Raw genomic sequence first — 16,900 nt, 5'->3', positions numbered from 1 at the left:
TGGAACTGTATTGCAGAGATGCCTGTTGCCTGTCCCTGCCTGTGGTCACAGGACTACCACGCAGCAGGACAATGAATGACCATGCTGCCAGAGCAATCAGGCCTTCCAGCACACAAGGACTCAGAGGGAGAGTGTGGAAGTGGAAAGAGAAGAGCTCTGGGAGACCAAGAACTCTCTAGCAGTGCTGCCATGCTGGGAACTCTCTTCCCCTCCACCTCTGCACAGAGGAATTCTCTCTGCAGCTCAAACGGTCTTGGAGGAAGGAGATCAGAAAAAAAATTAAAAGTCTCTGCAGGGCCCGTTATTTTCTTTAAACACACAGAGAGCAGAGCTCCGAGTTTACATAGCCACTCAGCTGGGAAAGGAAATCAGACAGTGAATTAGAAAGGAAATAGCAAGTAAAACACCGTCAAAACCAGCAAAAAGTACAGACGACAGGCTGGGCCTGTGCTGAGTTACATGGGAACTGCTATGCAGAAGAAGATGGGCAGTTTCTTGCTTCTGAATACCAGCCAGTCATCAGCTTGCAGACTGCTCCCTTGAGCTCCTGGTTCCTCACACTGTAGATGAGGGGGTTCGCTGCAGGAGGCACCACCGAGTATAGAACTGCTGTCACTAGGTTCAGGGATGGGGAGGACATGGAGGGGGGCTTCAGGTAGGCAAACATGGCGGTGCTGACAAACAGGGAGACCACGGCCATGTGAAGGAGGCAGGTGGAAAAGGTTTTGTGGCGTCCCTGCTCCGAGGGGATCCTCAGCACGGCCCTGAAGATCTGTACGTAGGAGAAAAGAATGAAAACAAAACAACTAAAGACTAAATAGGCACTAACCACAATTACCCCAGCCTCCCTGAGGTAGGAGTCTGAGCAGGAGAGCGTGAGGATCTGGGGGATTTCACAGAAGAACTTGTCGAGGGCATTGCCATGACGGAGTTCTACTGAAAATGTATTGGCCATGTGCAGCACAGCATAGGGAAAAGCAGTGCCCCAGGCTGCTGCTGCCATTTTGGCACAAGCTCTGCTGCCCAGGAGGGTCTCGTAGTGCAAGGGTTTGCAGATGGCCACGTAGCGGTTGTAGGCCATGACTGTGAGAAGAAAATATTCTGCTGTGATCAGGAAGGCAAACAGAAACACCTGAGCAGCACACCCTGAGCGGGAGATGGCCCTGGTGTTCCAAAAAGAATTGGCCATGGCTTTGGGGAGAGTGGTGGAGAGGGAGCCCAGATCAAGAACAGAGAGGTTGAGGAGGAAGAAGTATATGGGGGTGTGCAGGCGGTGGTCACAGGCTATGGTGGTGATGATGAGGCTGTTGCCCAGGAGCGCAGCCAGGTAGATGCCCAGGAAGAGCCCGAAGTTCAAGAGCTGCAGCTCCCGTGTGTCTGCAAATGCCATGAGGAGGAACTCTGTGATGGAGAAGCTGTTGCACAATTTCTTCCCCTGGGCATGGAGAAGCCTCTGTGGAAGACAGTGAGAAGTCAGGCAGACTCAAAAATACCTGTTCAGGTACTCTTAGAGACCCACCAAACTGCCTCTTCCCTTTCAGGAAGACATTGGGCACATCCTTTTTGGACACTCTGATTGGTGCTGGATGAAGGTCTACCAGGGAGCTGTGAGCTCTGCAGGATCCTGTCCTGCCCTACAGAAATAGGGAAATAGGAATAGGGAGTGATCTCAGACTAAATTCTCTTGTGGCATGAACAAGCTTTTCAGCATTGTCACTCCCAATTCGCCTGCCTACAGAGTAGAGCAGAAGAACTTTTTGTTTCTTTGTTCTGTTCCAGTTTGCCCACCGCAGCTGAGGAGAGTTTTGAAGGCAGAGATCCCCAGCATTTCTGCTGCACTCCGAGTGAAACCTTGTGGGTCCTAAGAGACAAAGGGACTGCCCCTTAGCGCAGGGTGGGGACAGCCGGTCTGTCCATCACTGCTGCTCTCAGCTGCCCTGTGCTGGCATCTCTTTGGTTGGAGAATGATCACGCTTAGACATTCCCCCGAGAAGAAACTGGACACTGCTGACAGCAGAGGAGTCAGATTGACAAGTGCACCTCTCCCACCCCCTCCCACAGTCTCCTCGTACCTGAGGAGGGTCTCAGCTCTGCTCTCCCAGCCAGGGACACACAGGGCTCATTGAAGCTGCCCACACCAGCCTTCCAGCAGGATTCTCATGGCCTTGGCACTGGCACATCTTCTCTGTGGGACTCCTGGAAAACAGAGATGCCATGGGAGAGCTCTGCCCTTGTGGAGGTCAGCCTGTATCCCAGCAGGATCCTCCAGGGAAAGAGTCAAAAGTCCTACAGTTGGGGCATCCTGAAGCAGGGTCGGCTTACTCCCAGCCCCACATGCTGCCGTCCTCAGAGCCCCAGGTATTAGGGGATTTGGGTGCTTTTCCTTCATGGATACGCCTGCAGGAGAGGACATGCAGCATCAGTGTCTGAGCTGCACCTGAATCCTCACCCCCTAACCACAGAGAGAAAAAGGGGAAGAAGAAGGGCAACAGAGGCAAGAGGAGAACATGCCAATGTTCTCCTGCCAGGAGAGTCAGGACGGGGAGACCCGGTCAGGAACTCAAGCATTTCTCCTCTTTGGTGGTTGGGCTGCTGGGAGGATCATGCAGGGCCATTTCCCCGTGATATTAAGGGGTGGGGGACTGTACTGTGTGGCAGAGGAGATCAGGGAGTTGCTCCAGGAAGACACCTGCACTGCAGGGGATGTCAGGGAGTTACTGGAATCCCCCCTCCCAGGACCTTTCAAGCAGCAGCTCCCTCTCCCTCCCTGCCCATGTCTCTGCTGCCTGGGCTATCCCTCCCAGGGGCTGTTCCTTTGTCCTCAGGTGTCCTCCCTTTCAGTGCTCAGAGCACCCTGCTGTGTGCTCAGCTCTGCCTTGCAGGCACCTTCTGCAGCAGGACACTGCCTGGCAGGATATCTGTGCAGGCAAGGGCTAAGGAGTAACGCAGACACATGCCAACGAGATCTGGGCTCTCCATGTCTTCTCCACAAGGGAGAAAGAAATTCCCATCTCCTCCTGCCCACCCAGTCAACCATGAGGAGAACACTGAAAGCACAGACTCCTTGGCTTTCAGGTAAACGCTTCCTCAATGCTCGTCTGCAAATGGACACGCTGCAAATTTGCCGGGGGTGATCTGGAGCTGGGACCAGACCTGACCCACGCAGCACCCTCCCGATGGCAGAAGAACCCTGCCATGCCCTGCAAGGGTCACTCCTTCCATCCACAGCTTCTCCCCACAGTGCCATGGGGAAGTCCCCGGGCAGGCTGAGTGCTGACCATGGCAGGCAGCAGAGTCCCTGCCCCAGCACACAGCCCGCTGCAACACAGGGACCCTGCTTGGAGGAAGAGCTCTGGGCACTCCTGGCTGCACATCCAGCTTTGTACCCCTGAAGCCGTGCCCGGGACAAGGAGCCATCATGTCCTGTCCCTTTGATGATGCGGTAGGGGTGCCCTGCTCTGGAGCACATCCTTCTCAGCCCTGAAGGATCCTTGAGACCCTTCCTCACAGATCATATTAGACGTGGGCTATGCCAGCGTTAGGACACTGCTCTAGGAAGCCTCGCTGCATTACAGCGCACCCAGAGAGACATGTTTTGCCCTGTCCCTCTGACGGGGCAGCAGGGAAGGCCTGCTCTTGCAAGATGTCTTGCTCTACACTGGAGAAACTGGGAGAGTTGTACTTACAGATCCCATAGGCTATAGGTTGTGCCAGCTTTTGAAGATCTCTCCAGCAACTGCAGATTCAATGCCCTGCAGCCAGAGACTTACTGGTTCAAAGGCTGCAAAGATTTATCCTCGAGTGAGTTTTCAGCATCCTCCCACCCCACGCTGCCTTTAACCTCTCTCTGCCTGGCTCCTCTCCCCTCCCTGACTGCAGGCAGCACCCCCAGCCCTTCTCCTGGGCAGAGCTGTCTCTCTGCAGTGCTGCCTGCCTGCCAGCAGCTCCCTCCATCCCAGGAGCCCAGCCCAGCTCAGCAGCAGGGGAGCAGCCCAAGGCAGCCCTTTCTCTGCCCTCTCTGGGTTCCCTCCAGGTGTCCCTGGGGCTCCAGTGGAATCTGCTTTCAAACAGGCTGATGCAAACACTGATGTTCTCTCTCTCATCTTGGGAGTGCTACTTCTGCTATTGGGAAAAGAGCTGAGCAGGAGAATCACCTTTCCTTCCCCTATCATTAGGCAGCACACCAGGAAGGTGACAGGCAAGGCTCTAATTTCTCCCAGCAGGGGGACGTCTTCAGTTCAGTGAACAGAGGCATTTCAGCCTCTGTTGGCAGTCATAGGCCAAGGCAGACATCCAGCTGACTTTTGTCCACGCCGTGTCTCTGCCCTGAAGCAAACACGAGGTCTTGCAAACAAGATTTCCTTATAGCAAGGGTGAGCCTGCCCGGTTCCCCAGCTGTGTTGCTTCAGCCCAAACACACAGCAATACTCTCAGCCAAGGGCACAGACAGGACAAGCTGGACCTCTTCTTGTTGGAGAAGGAGCTGTGGCACTGGGGGCTTAAACGGCCGAGGCATGGTGGCAGAGCTCAGCGCAGCTGCTGTTCCAGGACACCATCCTCCAGGCACAGCGACAGCCCAGACTGAAAGTCACTCTGAGCTCAAAAGGCAATTCAAGGGCCCCACGGTGCCTGTTTACTGCTGTAAATGTCAGGGACAATTGAAGAAGGAACAAACACAATGTGTGGCCACTGCTGAATGGGAGAGCCGGTGCAGCTACAGCTGAGATTCTCTGTCCTCTTTGACTCAGCCTTCCCCAGCAAGGTCCCATAGGCCTCTGTGACTCGAGGTAGGGCCAGGGAGAAGAAGAAACAGTGGCAAATGGGGATGAAGTCAGAGGTCATTAGACCAAACACAAGTTTTTTCCAGTCTATGGGACAGGAGGTGCGACATCCAAGGGAGATGAGAGAGCAGGATGGTGTCACCGTGAGGCCACTCTCCATCATCTTGGAGAGGTCACGGAGGTGGAAGGAACTCCCTTCTTACTGGCAGCACCCAGATGTTCAATGCAGCTTTCAAAAATGGCCAGTTGGTGAGCAAGGCAACTACGGCTGTGCCCTGGAGCCTGTCCACTCAGATCCCACCTCTGTGTTTGTTGGACACAGGGGAGTGTAGGAGAGGTGAGTGTAAGTGTAGCACAGAGTGCATTAAAGGAAGGAAGAAGACTGAAATATTGGGGGTGTCAAGCTGAAATGAAATAGGTTGTGTTTGAATTTTCAGGCAGCAGAAGGAGAAGGATGTGAAATAGAGAAGCCACACCTGTCTGGGAACTGGAAATCTTGGGTGAAAATGGGCATTAGCAAGGTGTTGGGAGAAATGGGATGGGTTGTGGGGAGCTCACAGGCATTGGTGAATGCTCAGCAAACCACAGCTTGGTGTTGGAAGCAAGGTAACAGGCATGGGCTTGGGACAGTGTAGCTGTGGTGGGGATGGCCATGGGACTTTGGGGCTTTGACACCCCAACAGAACTGAGACCCTTTCTCTCTCAGCTGTGGCCTCTGTCTCTTCCAATGAGACCCACTGGAGGACACTGGTGCTTCGTTGTCTCCTCACCCACCCTCCATGGAGCCTGGGAAGGGTCCTACTGCCGACCTGCACCTGGCTTCACACACTGCCACACTACATTGGTGTTAAGCTATGTAGCCTAGTCTTTGAGGACCATTTGATCTTATACCCTCTGTCTGTAGTTTACATTGTTTGTTAGAGAATAATATTTTTACCAGTTAAGATACAGGGAACTTGATCATGTGTTTGTGTCAAGGAAGAACAGTTTGTGTGGCTTTGGTGTCTGGAAGATATAGACATATTGACGTGTGTAAATAACAAGAACTTGGAAAAACACCCAAGTAAAGAGACCAGGAGACACAAAAATATGTTCGAAGGACAACTGAGCATGCGTGCCGATTGGCCTTAAAGGAACGACAAAGTGAGGAAGACTATGGATGACCACCAGAGGGAGAAGAGACCCCTACCATAATTTAACTGTGCATGTTCCAAAATCATTAACATACAGCAAGGAGTTCCAGGAAAGTCCTGACTATTATAATTAGTTCTGAGAGATGTAATGAACAGGCACGAGTTAAACTGTCCTTAAGCTACTTTGTGAGACTGCTCCGGTGGAGCACTCGTGGCGCAGCGATACCCAGTGCTGCCCAGTGCTGTAACAAAGACTGCCTGCTTCATGACACCCTGTTGTTACTGAGCGTTCATCTCGGAACCCTCACCCGGCCGCAGCTGTCCTCCCACCTCGGTGAGGAGCATTAGAAAGCAGGGGGGGTTGGAAGCTCCGGATTTTGTTTCAAGATCATGAACAGAGCTGTTTCCTTGTCAGAAAATCCTGTACTAGCTTGAGTGACCAAAACTAGAGACTCTTCCATAGATGGGGTCTGCATGCTTGGCTGCATTAAGGTCAAAGGCCCATTCAATGCTACACCCCCTGGCGTTCCCACTATTAAAGAGACCTAAGATTATCTGCATGATTCTCTCCTTATAGTCTTAGCACTAATAAATAGCATTTTAATAGATAGCTCAAGGAGTCTGAGTGCCTTTGTTAGTGGAATTATAATGAACCGGTGCCTCCTGGGGAAAAAACACTCTCTCAGCACCCTTGGATGCAGCCCCTCAAGTCCCATGGCCTGAGAAGAGTGCAGTTTGCTCAAGTAACCCCTGGCTTAATCCCCATCCACCGCTGGTTGTTCTCCTCCAGAGTCCTGCCTCAAAGCTCAAAGGCCTGGGAGAACTTGCTGGTGGCAACTGAGGCAAAGAGAACACAGAGCATTTCAGATTGTCCTGGTTTGGGCTAACCCGAACTAAATCTGTTTTAGTGCTTTAACTTTTCAGTTAAGTCTTCTCTAACTAACGGCATTTTCTAAAAAAGCAGTATGGTTTTCCAGACAGTGACTGCTCCCAGCAGTGGTAACCCCTGATGTTTATAGTCTGTACCAAGGAATGGGATGCAGAGAGGCCCTTGCTTATACTTGTTCTTATAGCGGCCAAGGTCACTGCTAAATCTTGTACTGCGTGTTGGGGTGTCGGGACGAAAAAGGTCGCACCTGCAGGGAGGAGCGAACTGGACAGGTGACCCAAACCTGACCAACAGTGTTCCATCCCATAGATGTCATATTCAGTATAAAGCTGAGAGATCACGAGGGTCAATCTCTCTTCTTCGATGGCCGACATCTGAGGAGGACTCTGTCTGTTCTTCTGTTGTCGATCCTGATTTGTGCGTCCCTGAATCCAGTGCCTGAGTCCAGCTCCTGCATCCCGTCCCTGTCTGCTGCCGAGTCCAGCCTGGGACTGCCTCAGGGCCAGCCCTGCAGTGCTGGTGTGACGTATTGTCATCAGGGTGGGGGGAGTTGGGTTCGGTATTGGTTTTGTATATATTTGTACATATTGTATATATTTCATTATTGCCTTATTCTTATTATTATCTTTTCTTTTATTGTTATTGTCTCATTAAAGCTGTTTCAGTTTTCTTTTCCAAACCATAAAGTCTCTATCCCTTGTTCTCTCTCCTTTTCCCTTTTGGGAGGTGTCCTAGGTTACAGTGTAAAATGTGCCCAAAAATTATTCTATTACCATCTTCAGGAGCTGTTGAGACCAGGTGGGGCGGTCCCTGCCTCCCTTCTCTGGACTGTCTTCTGTTAATGGGCACAACAATGCCTTATCGCCTGACCCATGGATAACTCGCTCCTGGACTATCTCCTGGATATCTTCAGCAGACACCTGACTAGGATGAAAGATTCCACAGTGAGGAGTGATTAAGGCCCTGCCTGCAACCTCCTCTATTACTCCTGAATTTGACAACTTCTGGATGGAAGAACTAAGGCTAAAAACAAGCTCTACTGCCAATTGGAACACGCACAGTGTTTCAATGATACAAAAAGCAGTACAAAAGGTAGCTGACAAATCCTTCATGCAACTGGGATATGAGAAGCAAGCTTACACTGAACAAGGCAGGGTTTTCCTCCACGTTTTCTGATTCCTGAGGTCCATTTCTTCCCCACAAAGGCATGAAGAAACTGCAAACAAGTAGCCACCTCAGTTTAATAGAAAGATTAGGGTAGTCTTTAAAAATCACAACCAAAAAAACCTGACACTTGAGGATTTCAGGAAAGACATACTGTCAGCAACAGCTCCAGTCCCTACAAAGAGAAATGCAGATACAGAAATCCACACTCTGCTTACACAGAAAATGACATGACATTTTCTCAAGAAGTAACTTTAACATATTAAACATCAGTCACTGAGATCAGCTGCTTCGAGTCAGGACCAGCCAGCAGCAGATCTTAGTGTTCAGGAGCTTTCCTGAGGTTTTCCTGCTATAGGGAAAGACAGGCGAATAAGGCAAGGTGAGGGAGTTGCTCTTTACGTGAGAGACCAACTAGAATGTATGGAGTTCTGGCCAGGGGTGGATGAGGAGAGACCTGAGTTTGTGGGTGAGAATGATATGGCAGGCTAGCATGGGAGATACAGTTGTGGGTGTCTGTTACAGGCCACCAGATCAGGATTAGGAAGTTGACAAGACCTTCTACAGGCAGCTGACAGCAGCCTCACAATCACAGGCCCTGCTTCTCATGGGGGATTTTAACTCCCCAGATACTTGCTGGAAGGCCTACAGAGCCAGCCATTCACAGTCCAGGAGGTTCCTCCAGTGCATCGATGATAACTTCTTGATGCAATTGGTGGATGAGCCAACTAGGAGGGGAGCACTGCTGGATCTCCTACTCACTAACAAGCAGGGTCTGGTTGAAGCGGTGAAGGTCGAGGGCAGCCTTGGCTGCAGCGACCATGAGATGGTGGAGTTCAGGATCTGGTGTTGTAGGAACGGAATACCAAGCAAGATCGAAACCCTGGACTTCAGCAGGGCCAACTTTGGCCTTTTCAAGCAATTGTTAGGGATAATCCCATGGGACAGGGTACTAGAAGGTAAATGGGCCCAAAATAGTTGGTTTATGTTCGAGGACCAATTCTTCTAAGCTCAAGATCTGAGCATCCCAGTGGGTATTAAATCAAGAAAAGGAGCAGGAGACACTCATGGTATAAAAAGGGAACTAAAGGGCAAATGCAATTGGAAGAAGAGAGTCTATAGATCTTTGAACGAGTGGATGGCCACTTGGGAGGACTGTAAGAGTGCTGTCAGAAGATGCAGGGAGGCAACTTGGAAAGCTAAGGCCTCCTTGGAGTTAAGCCTTGCAAGGGAGGTTAAGGACAACAAGGGTCTTCTTCAAATACATTGCAGAGAAAACTAACACCAGAGGCAATGGAGTCCCACTCTTGAATGAGGTGGGTGCCCTGGTGACAGAGGATACAAAGAATGTGGATCTACTGAATGCCTTCTTTGCCTCTGTCTCTACTGCTGGAGACTGTCCTCAGGAGTCCCAGACCCCTGAGTCTCCAGAGGAAGTCAGGAGAAAGGAGGAGTTTGCCTTGATTGATGAGGACTGAATTAGGGATCAGTCAAGCAAGCTGGACATACACAAATCCATGGGCCCTGACGGGATGCACCCACGGGTGCTGAGAGAGATGGCAGAAGTCATTGCTAGACCACTCTCCATCATCTTTGATAATTCGTGGGGAACAGATGAGGTGCCTGAGGACTGGAGGAAAGCAAATGTCACTCCAGTCTTCAAAAGGGCAAGAAGGAGGACTTGAGTAACTACAGACCTGTCAGCCCTACCTCCATCTCTGAAAGTCTTCAAGATGAGGTTTGGATGGAGCCTTGAGCAACCTAGTCTAGTGGGAAGTGTCTCTGCCAAGGCAGGAGAGTTGGAACTGGGTGATATTTGAGGTCCCTCTGAACCCAAGCCATTACATGATTCTATGATTCTATGTTTCCATCATTGACTTCTGCAAAGTCATTGGGCATCAGCAACTCATGTTACTCTTCAATGTGGATCCATCTGTTACTTTTGGGAGAACAGAGGTGTCCTTTTCTTTGTTGCACACTTGTTCTTCTCAGTAAGGGGATGCGGAGACGGGAGTTGGAGAATCCACAAAAGACTCAATATGAGTTATATCAGGAAACTCGTTTTATTGTGCAGATGCACTTTCTTATATAGCATAATTTTCCAAAGTCATCATGACTTGCAGTTTTTCATAAACTCCAATTGTGCTATACATACATCAGTCATCTGCTTCTACCTATCACTTTACTATTAATACTAATGCATTCCGCCTCATACGGATGTTAGCTTCTAATTCTTCTATTCTGACCCTCAAGGCCGAAGCGTCCTTGAGGCCTGCTGTATTAGTTTAGACAAACTGTTCAACAGAGTTTTCCCTCTTCAGGCCCTCTAGCATTCCATGCCTGTTTTCAGCGAGCTACGCTCCCACAATTCCCCCTTTTTCGTTTTGCACAAATAAAACTCTGTGAACGAGACTCGATATGCCTTTCTGCAGCAAATTCCATACGAAGCCTAACCCTAGCAATAGCAATATAATTATAGTAAGCCATCGTATGCTTTGTTTGATTAAGCCTAGTAACCAAGGGGAGAGATTTCCAAAGATGTTTGCAGCCATAAGTTGAACAAATTTGTATCCTTCTGAGTCTTTTGGCTGTGCTCCTTCAGCCACCGCAACTGCTGATGAATCAATTCTCCATGATCGCTCAGGTTGAAGCAACACATCCCATGGACATCTTCACACCCATGATCTTGTGCTAGAAGCAAGAAATCAATAGCCGTACAGTTCTGCAAGACCGCATGTCTTAAGCTATTTTAATCTAATAGCATCTGTTCTAATCTGTTCCAGGATTTGCGTAGTTACATTCGACTGCTTTTTCGGACCAGCAAGCTAATTTCTCTATTTGCTTGCCTCTTTTTTTTTTTTTTTTTTTTTTTTTTTTTGTGTGAAAAGAGGCAAAGTGCTATTAGCACTGCGTCTCACTCACTCATGCATTCAAATATTGGTAACCACTTTTACACTATCAAACAAGGAGCTCCTTTACACCATTCACACAAAAGATACAAGAAGACCTGTAAACATGATTACTACAATATCAACCACAGCACCAAGCAAACTAACCCCATTCACATAGTTAAATATCAGTGCGAGTGGTGAAAATACACATTGACATCGATGCCGATCAGTGCACAGTGTGAACATTTTGCAAACTACAAAAAACAGACCAGAAAGAATACCTTTTTCCGTAGATGGACCGTGTCTGCCCCTGCAGCGAGCCAGATGAGTCAGGGAGCCCCTCCGAGAAAGGGTCCCGGGGCGCGCCTAGGGAGTCCCGGTCCTCATTGGCTCTGCAGCCGGACAGAGAGTGTCACATCTGGGTTGTCAATTGAATCTGAGAAAACTCAATAACAACTAAGTGTTATCAAGCAGGTATTCTCCATTCCCCAATGCACTTCAAGAAATCTGACAAAAGTTTTTATATCTTTTACGTAGAACCCCCTTTTTTTGTTTGTTTGTTTGTTTTTTGGTTGTTTGTTTGGTTTTTTAACAACAAACAAACAAACAAAAGAAAAAATATTTTTAAAACAAGGACCTGTTTTGACCTTATTGTAACGACTGAAAAATTAAGTACTTTTTACACCTGCCTGGCAAACACAAACCTACAGTGCAATTACAATTTGATATGCCGTGTAACTGCAGAAGTTTGATTTACAAAGGGACTGAAATGAGTTTATCTTGGCTCATAAAGTGACCCGTTGTCCCGTAATTGAAACATCTCTTTTGCTTGCCTCCCTCCTTTCTATCTATGAGGGGTTGAACAGCAGTGTATACAGCAGCAGCAAGTAAGAACGCGGTACCATTGGTGCGTTCTATAACTTCAAGCATATCAGCTACTTGTGCATCTCTGGGTAGGGTACTTAAAGCTCTTTTTGTTGTATCATTAGCATTCTCAAAGGCAAACATTTTAAAAACCTTTTCCCTCATTCCTTCATCCAAATCTGGATGACTTCTAATAACCTTATATAAACGATCAATAAAAGAAGGAAAACTTTCTTGTGGACCCTGCTGAATGTTGGCAAAGGAATATACCTTTCCTGGTTCCCTGATTGAAATTATTGCTTGGTAAGCTAACCGCTGTGACAATTGTAATACCTCTCCTATAAAACCTTGTTGTAAAGCCACGCTCGCAAAAGGACCTTGGCCTGTTAGCCTTTGTGCTTGTACCCCATACAATGGATCCCCTTGCTGCCTTGGTCATGCAGCCTCCTGGTCACAGAGTTGTTGCCAGGCCTTGGAGAACATAAGCTGCTGAGAAGGGGACAAAAGAATGTTAGCAATCTGTTGTGAATCAAGTGGCAACAAAACACCTGCTGTAAAAATAGATTGTAATAATTGCTGAGTATAACTAGATTGAAGCCCATACTGTGATACTGCTAAACATGCTTTTTCAAGGATTTTCCAATCAAATGGTTCCCATTTTCTACCTCCTGCCTGATCTGTAACGATAGGAAAGGCAGAAGGAAGAAAATTTCCTTCAATTAGGGCATCATGAATAACTCCTTTCCATCTTCGTCCTGCTTCTTGTTCATTTAATAGCGTATTTGACAATGAAGTAGTTGGCACAGGCTTTTGTGACAAAGGCACTGGTAGTGATGACGGTACAGCAAAAGGATTATGAGTCGCAGCGTTTTCTGGATTCTTCTTGTTGCTGTCCGCTGCGGTATTGAGTTCCGATAGTTTGTTTATGAGTTGCTGTAGGACTTCATCAAACAGTTCCTTTTTCTGCTTTTGTTTTGACATTGTCCTGGTTTGGGCTAAATCAGAACTAATTCTGTTTTAGTGCTTTAACTTTTCAGTTAAGTCTCCTCTAACTACCAGCACTTTCTGAAACAGCAGCATGTTTTTCCAGACAGTGACTGCTCCTAGCAGTGATAAGGCCTGGTGTTTATAGTTCGTACCAAGGAATGGGATGGAGAGAGGCCCTTGCTTATCCTTGTTCTTATGGCGACCAAGGTCACTGCTAAATCTTGTACTCCCTGTTGGGGTGCCAGGAATGAAAAGAGTCGCACCTACAGGGAGGAGCGAACTGGACAGGTGACCCAAACCTGACCAACAGAGTATTCCATCCCATAGACGTCATATTCAGTATAAAGCTGAGAGATCACGAGGGTCTCGCCCCTTCGCTCTTCTTCGATGGCCGACATCTGAGGAGGACTGATCCGTGCATCCCTGAATCCAGTGCCTGAGTCCAGCTCCTGCATCCCGTCCCTGTCTGCTGCCGAGTCCAGCCTGGGACTGCCCCAGTGCCAGCCCTGCGGTGTGGTGGTGACGTGTCGTCATCAGGGTGGGGGGGGAGTTGGGTTCGGTATTGGTTTTGTATATATTTGTACATACTGTATATATTTAATTTTTTTCCTTATTCTTATTATTATCTTTTCTTTTATTGTTATTGTTCCATTAAAGCTGTTTTAGTTTTCTTTTCCAAACCGTAAAGTCTCTCTCCCTTGTTCTCTCTCCTTTTCCCTTTTGGGAGGGGAGAGGGGTTCATAGAGAGCGTCTGTCATTCGTTAGTGGCCGGCCCAGCCTCAAACCGTGACAGACATGATCCCTGGAGAAAGAGAGTCTTCCTGTAGGCGGGTCGTTGTGACGTTGGGATCAAGGCGGGATTCTACTGGTTCACGTACTTGTCCCTTTTCTTTGCCCACTCCCTCTTGTAGTTTTTCTGCGTTCTCCGCCGAGTCCCTTGCTGCTGCGATCGGGTCGGCGCCATTATGGCGCACCTCCTCCTCCGAGGGTGCGGTCCCCGCGGAGGCCCCACCAGCCCCCGAACTCGCGGTCTGTGTCTGATCAGGGTGAGGTTCCGTAGTCGTTTCACAACGAGGCGCGCCCCTTCCTTTTCTCTCCTCCTGCCTGGTAACTATGTGAGTCACCGCTTTTCCTCCCGCAGTGCGCTCGGCCCCCCTGCAGGGTACTGCCCATCGGGGGGGGAAAAACGGCGGCGCAAGCGGGAAGACCTCAGACCCGGGAGACATCTGGGGTTTCGTAAATACCAACGAACTGTCGACTGCATTAAGTCGTCTCACGGCGGCAGCCGCCACCGATAGTTCCATTTTGTACTTTTTCAAACAGTTAGTTACTTCCCGCCATGGCGCCCCCAGCCTTTCTGCCGTTCAGTCCTTATCAATAACCGCATCCCATAACGAGTCCCCACATCTACGCCACTCGGACACATCAAACAATGTGCTTGAGTCCGAGAAATGTCCTTTTACGTATCCCCAAGTATAAAGAGATATTAAAGTCTTTTTTCCAATATTTACACCCAGCTTTCCCAGAAAGCTTTTCAATAACGATAAGGTTACTTCTTCTTCCATTATCTTACCGCGGTGTCGAGTTTCTTTTCTCTGGTTTTCCCTGATGGGCCGCCTGTTTTCTTTTCTCCGGCTTTCCCTGATGGGCCGCCTGTTTTCTCCTTTTCTCCGCCGAGATCCAACTCTGCTGCAGAGGCGAGCTTAATTTTGCCGAAAGTGAGTCCTGCTCATTCTTCGGGTCCCTGTTCGGTCGCCACTTGTGGAAACGGGAGTTGGAGAATCCACAAAAGACTCAATATGAGTTATATCAGGAAACTCGTTTTATTGTGCAGATGCACTTTCTTATATAGCATAATTTTCCAAAGTCATCATGACTTGCAGTTTTTCATAAACTCCAATTGTGCTATACATACATCAGTCATCTGCTTCTACCTATCACTTTACTATTAATACTAATGCGTTCCGCCTCATACGGATGTTAGCTTCTAATCCTTCTATTCTGACCCTCAAGGCCGAAGCGTCCTTGAGGCCTGCTATATTAGTTTAGACAAACTGTTCAACAGAGTTTTCCCTCTTCAGGCCCTCTAGCATTCCATGCCTGTTTAGAGCGAGCTACGCTCCCACAAGAGGAGGTCTTGTGTCTCCAGATGATGATGCATCAATTATATGCTAAGTATGTTCCTGTTTCCTAATGCCTGTGCAATCTGGTGTGGAATTGTGGCATCAGAGGAGACAAGTTGTTGGTGAGGAGATCCTGAGACATGCCCTGATGCAGCCAGTCCCTGGGTGTCAGGGTGTGTGGGCAGGTGCCTAGGGTGGTTATCACCTCCCAAACCCTGTTCTTTGAAGCCTGAGATGGCAGGTAATCCTGCTCCATGGACACACTACCTAACAGAAGGTTGCCTTGCCTACCCCAGTGAAACCCAGCAGCTCCTAAAACTGTACTGGGGCTTGGTCTGTGTCTATCTGTTCAGGGCTGTCAGAAGAGCATGGTTGAGATACGGACCCAAGCCACCTCTGAGCATGCCATGGTTGTGACATGGACATGACACTGGAGGACACCATGATTGGGATGGGAACCCAAACCACACCTGAGTGCACCTGAGATGAGATAGGAACTGAAGCCCCAACTCACTAGAAGAATCACCCCAGCAGTAAAAAAGCAGCCACACAAATGTGGATGGGTCTGTACCACCTATTAGTAAGGCAGGAGAACAAGTTGAAGTATGAAGCTGTTCCTTGCCATGGAAATAGAAGGAAGAATTGAGAAAAATCAGCAAAACCAGACCAAAACTACGAGGTCACTGAACTTGAGAGACCTTGGAAAAAAGCAGAAATATGACCGGTGCCAGACAGGCAAGCAGAGCGGTGCCTGACTGCTACACTGCTGGAATGGTGGAGCACCAGTCAGGAGTTAGAGGATGAGGAAGCTCGGCAGCTGGAGTCACTCACCAGGGACAAGGGAAGTGACAGAGAAATCCTTGAGGAACATCAAGACAACAAGAAAGCAGACCAGGTGCAACAATGGAAGTGGCTCAGGTGGACCGAGACTGGGAACACAAGAGTTAAGTGGTCGTAACTTGGTGAAATCCTGTAGGGTCAGGACATCTAGGGAGAACTTCAAGGTCCAGATGGGCTTGAGATGAAGGGGTGGACTTGACCACTGAAGCCATTGCAGGTGTTATTCAGGAGTGTGACACATGCACCATAGTCAAGTGAGCCAAGCGAGCAAAGCCTCGATGGTGTGAAGGATGGTGGCTGCGATATCAATACAGAGAGGCCTCACAGATGGGTTATATCACACTGCCAGGAACCTGCCAAGGCAAGTGCCATGTCCTTACTGTGGTGGAAGTGACAACCAGAGGGTTGGCAACATGCCCCGTGACCCAACCCCCCCCCCCCAAACACCATCCTGGGCCTTGGAAAGCAAGTGCTGTAGCACCCCAGAAAGACCTGAGGCAGACAGCAGGATTCCTTTCTGAAACACCCTCAGAAGCCCCTGGGCCAGGGAACGTGGCAATGATTGGGTGTGCCACATCCCCTGTCACGCACCAGCCACTGGAATGATTGACCAAGAGAAGGGACTGTTAAGGACAAGAGTGAGAGCAAAGGGGGCTGGGAAATACAAGCGGTGGGATGCAGCCTGGGCAGAAGCCACCTGCCTAGGTAATACCAGAGGATCGACTGATCGACCTGGCCCTGCCCAAACAAAAACCTGCCTGTTGTAGAAGGAGATAATGTCCCTATAGTGCATGTCTGGGAAAGACAGCACAGGTTGCTCCTCCCTAAGGAAAAAGCCAACCTGATTGTGGGATTTGTTTTCTCAAAGATGTGGGTGCACTGGGTTTATTTCTGGAAAATCTGATGTGTACCTGCAGTAGATTTAACCTGGGTAGAAAAAAACTCATGATTTGAGTTGTAAGTTTTAGAAAGTTCTACAGCACATATCACCTAAATGAGCATTCTAAAAAACTGAGCAATTGAAGCAATTATCCAACCTGAGCTGGTTTCATGACCAGTAACTCCACACATCACACCTCTCTTGTCCTGAGTAGCTGCCGTACCAAATGGAACCCAAGTCATGGACAACATTAAATCAGTGGACACTATGGATCATTTCATGGACATGTGAGAGGGATGACCCATAGATAAGGCAATAATAGCTGTCAGTCACGTGATGGGAAGGGGT

The 16,900-nt window shown here is 48.9% G+C and overlaps 1 long non-coding RNA gene across 1 annotated transcript; it reads right to left on the bottom strand.

Annotated features, from left to right (window-relative positions):
* Positions 1-10,011: 10,011 nt before the first annotated feature.
* Positions 10,012-12,690, bottom strand: LOC147412317 (uncharacterized). Its single transcript, XR_015184218.1, has 2 exons — positions 12,056-12,690; positions 10,012-10,658 (listed from the first exon to the last, which is right to left on the bottom strand). It is a non-coding gene; the product is annotated as an uncharacterized LOC147412317 (long non-coding RNA).
* Positions 12,691-16,900: the final 4,210 nt, after the last annotated feature.

Source organism: Leptosomus discolor, unplaced genomic scaffold (genome assembly GCF_034619465.1).
Source record: "Leptosomus discolor isolate bLepDis1 unplaced genomic scaffold, bLepDis1.hap2 HAP2_SCAFFOLD_31, whole genome shotgun sequence".
Classification (NCBI taxonomy): domain Eukaryota; kingdom Metazoa; phylum Chordata; class Aves; order Leptosomiformes; family Leptosomidae; genus Leptosomus; species Leptosomus discolor.
This window is presented reverse-complemented; position numbering and strand designations above follow the sequence as displayed.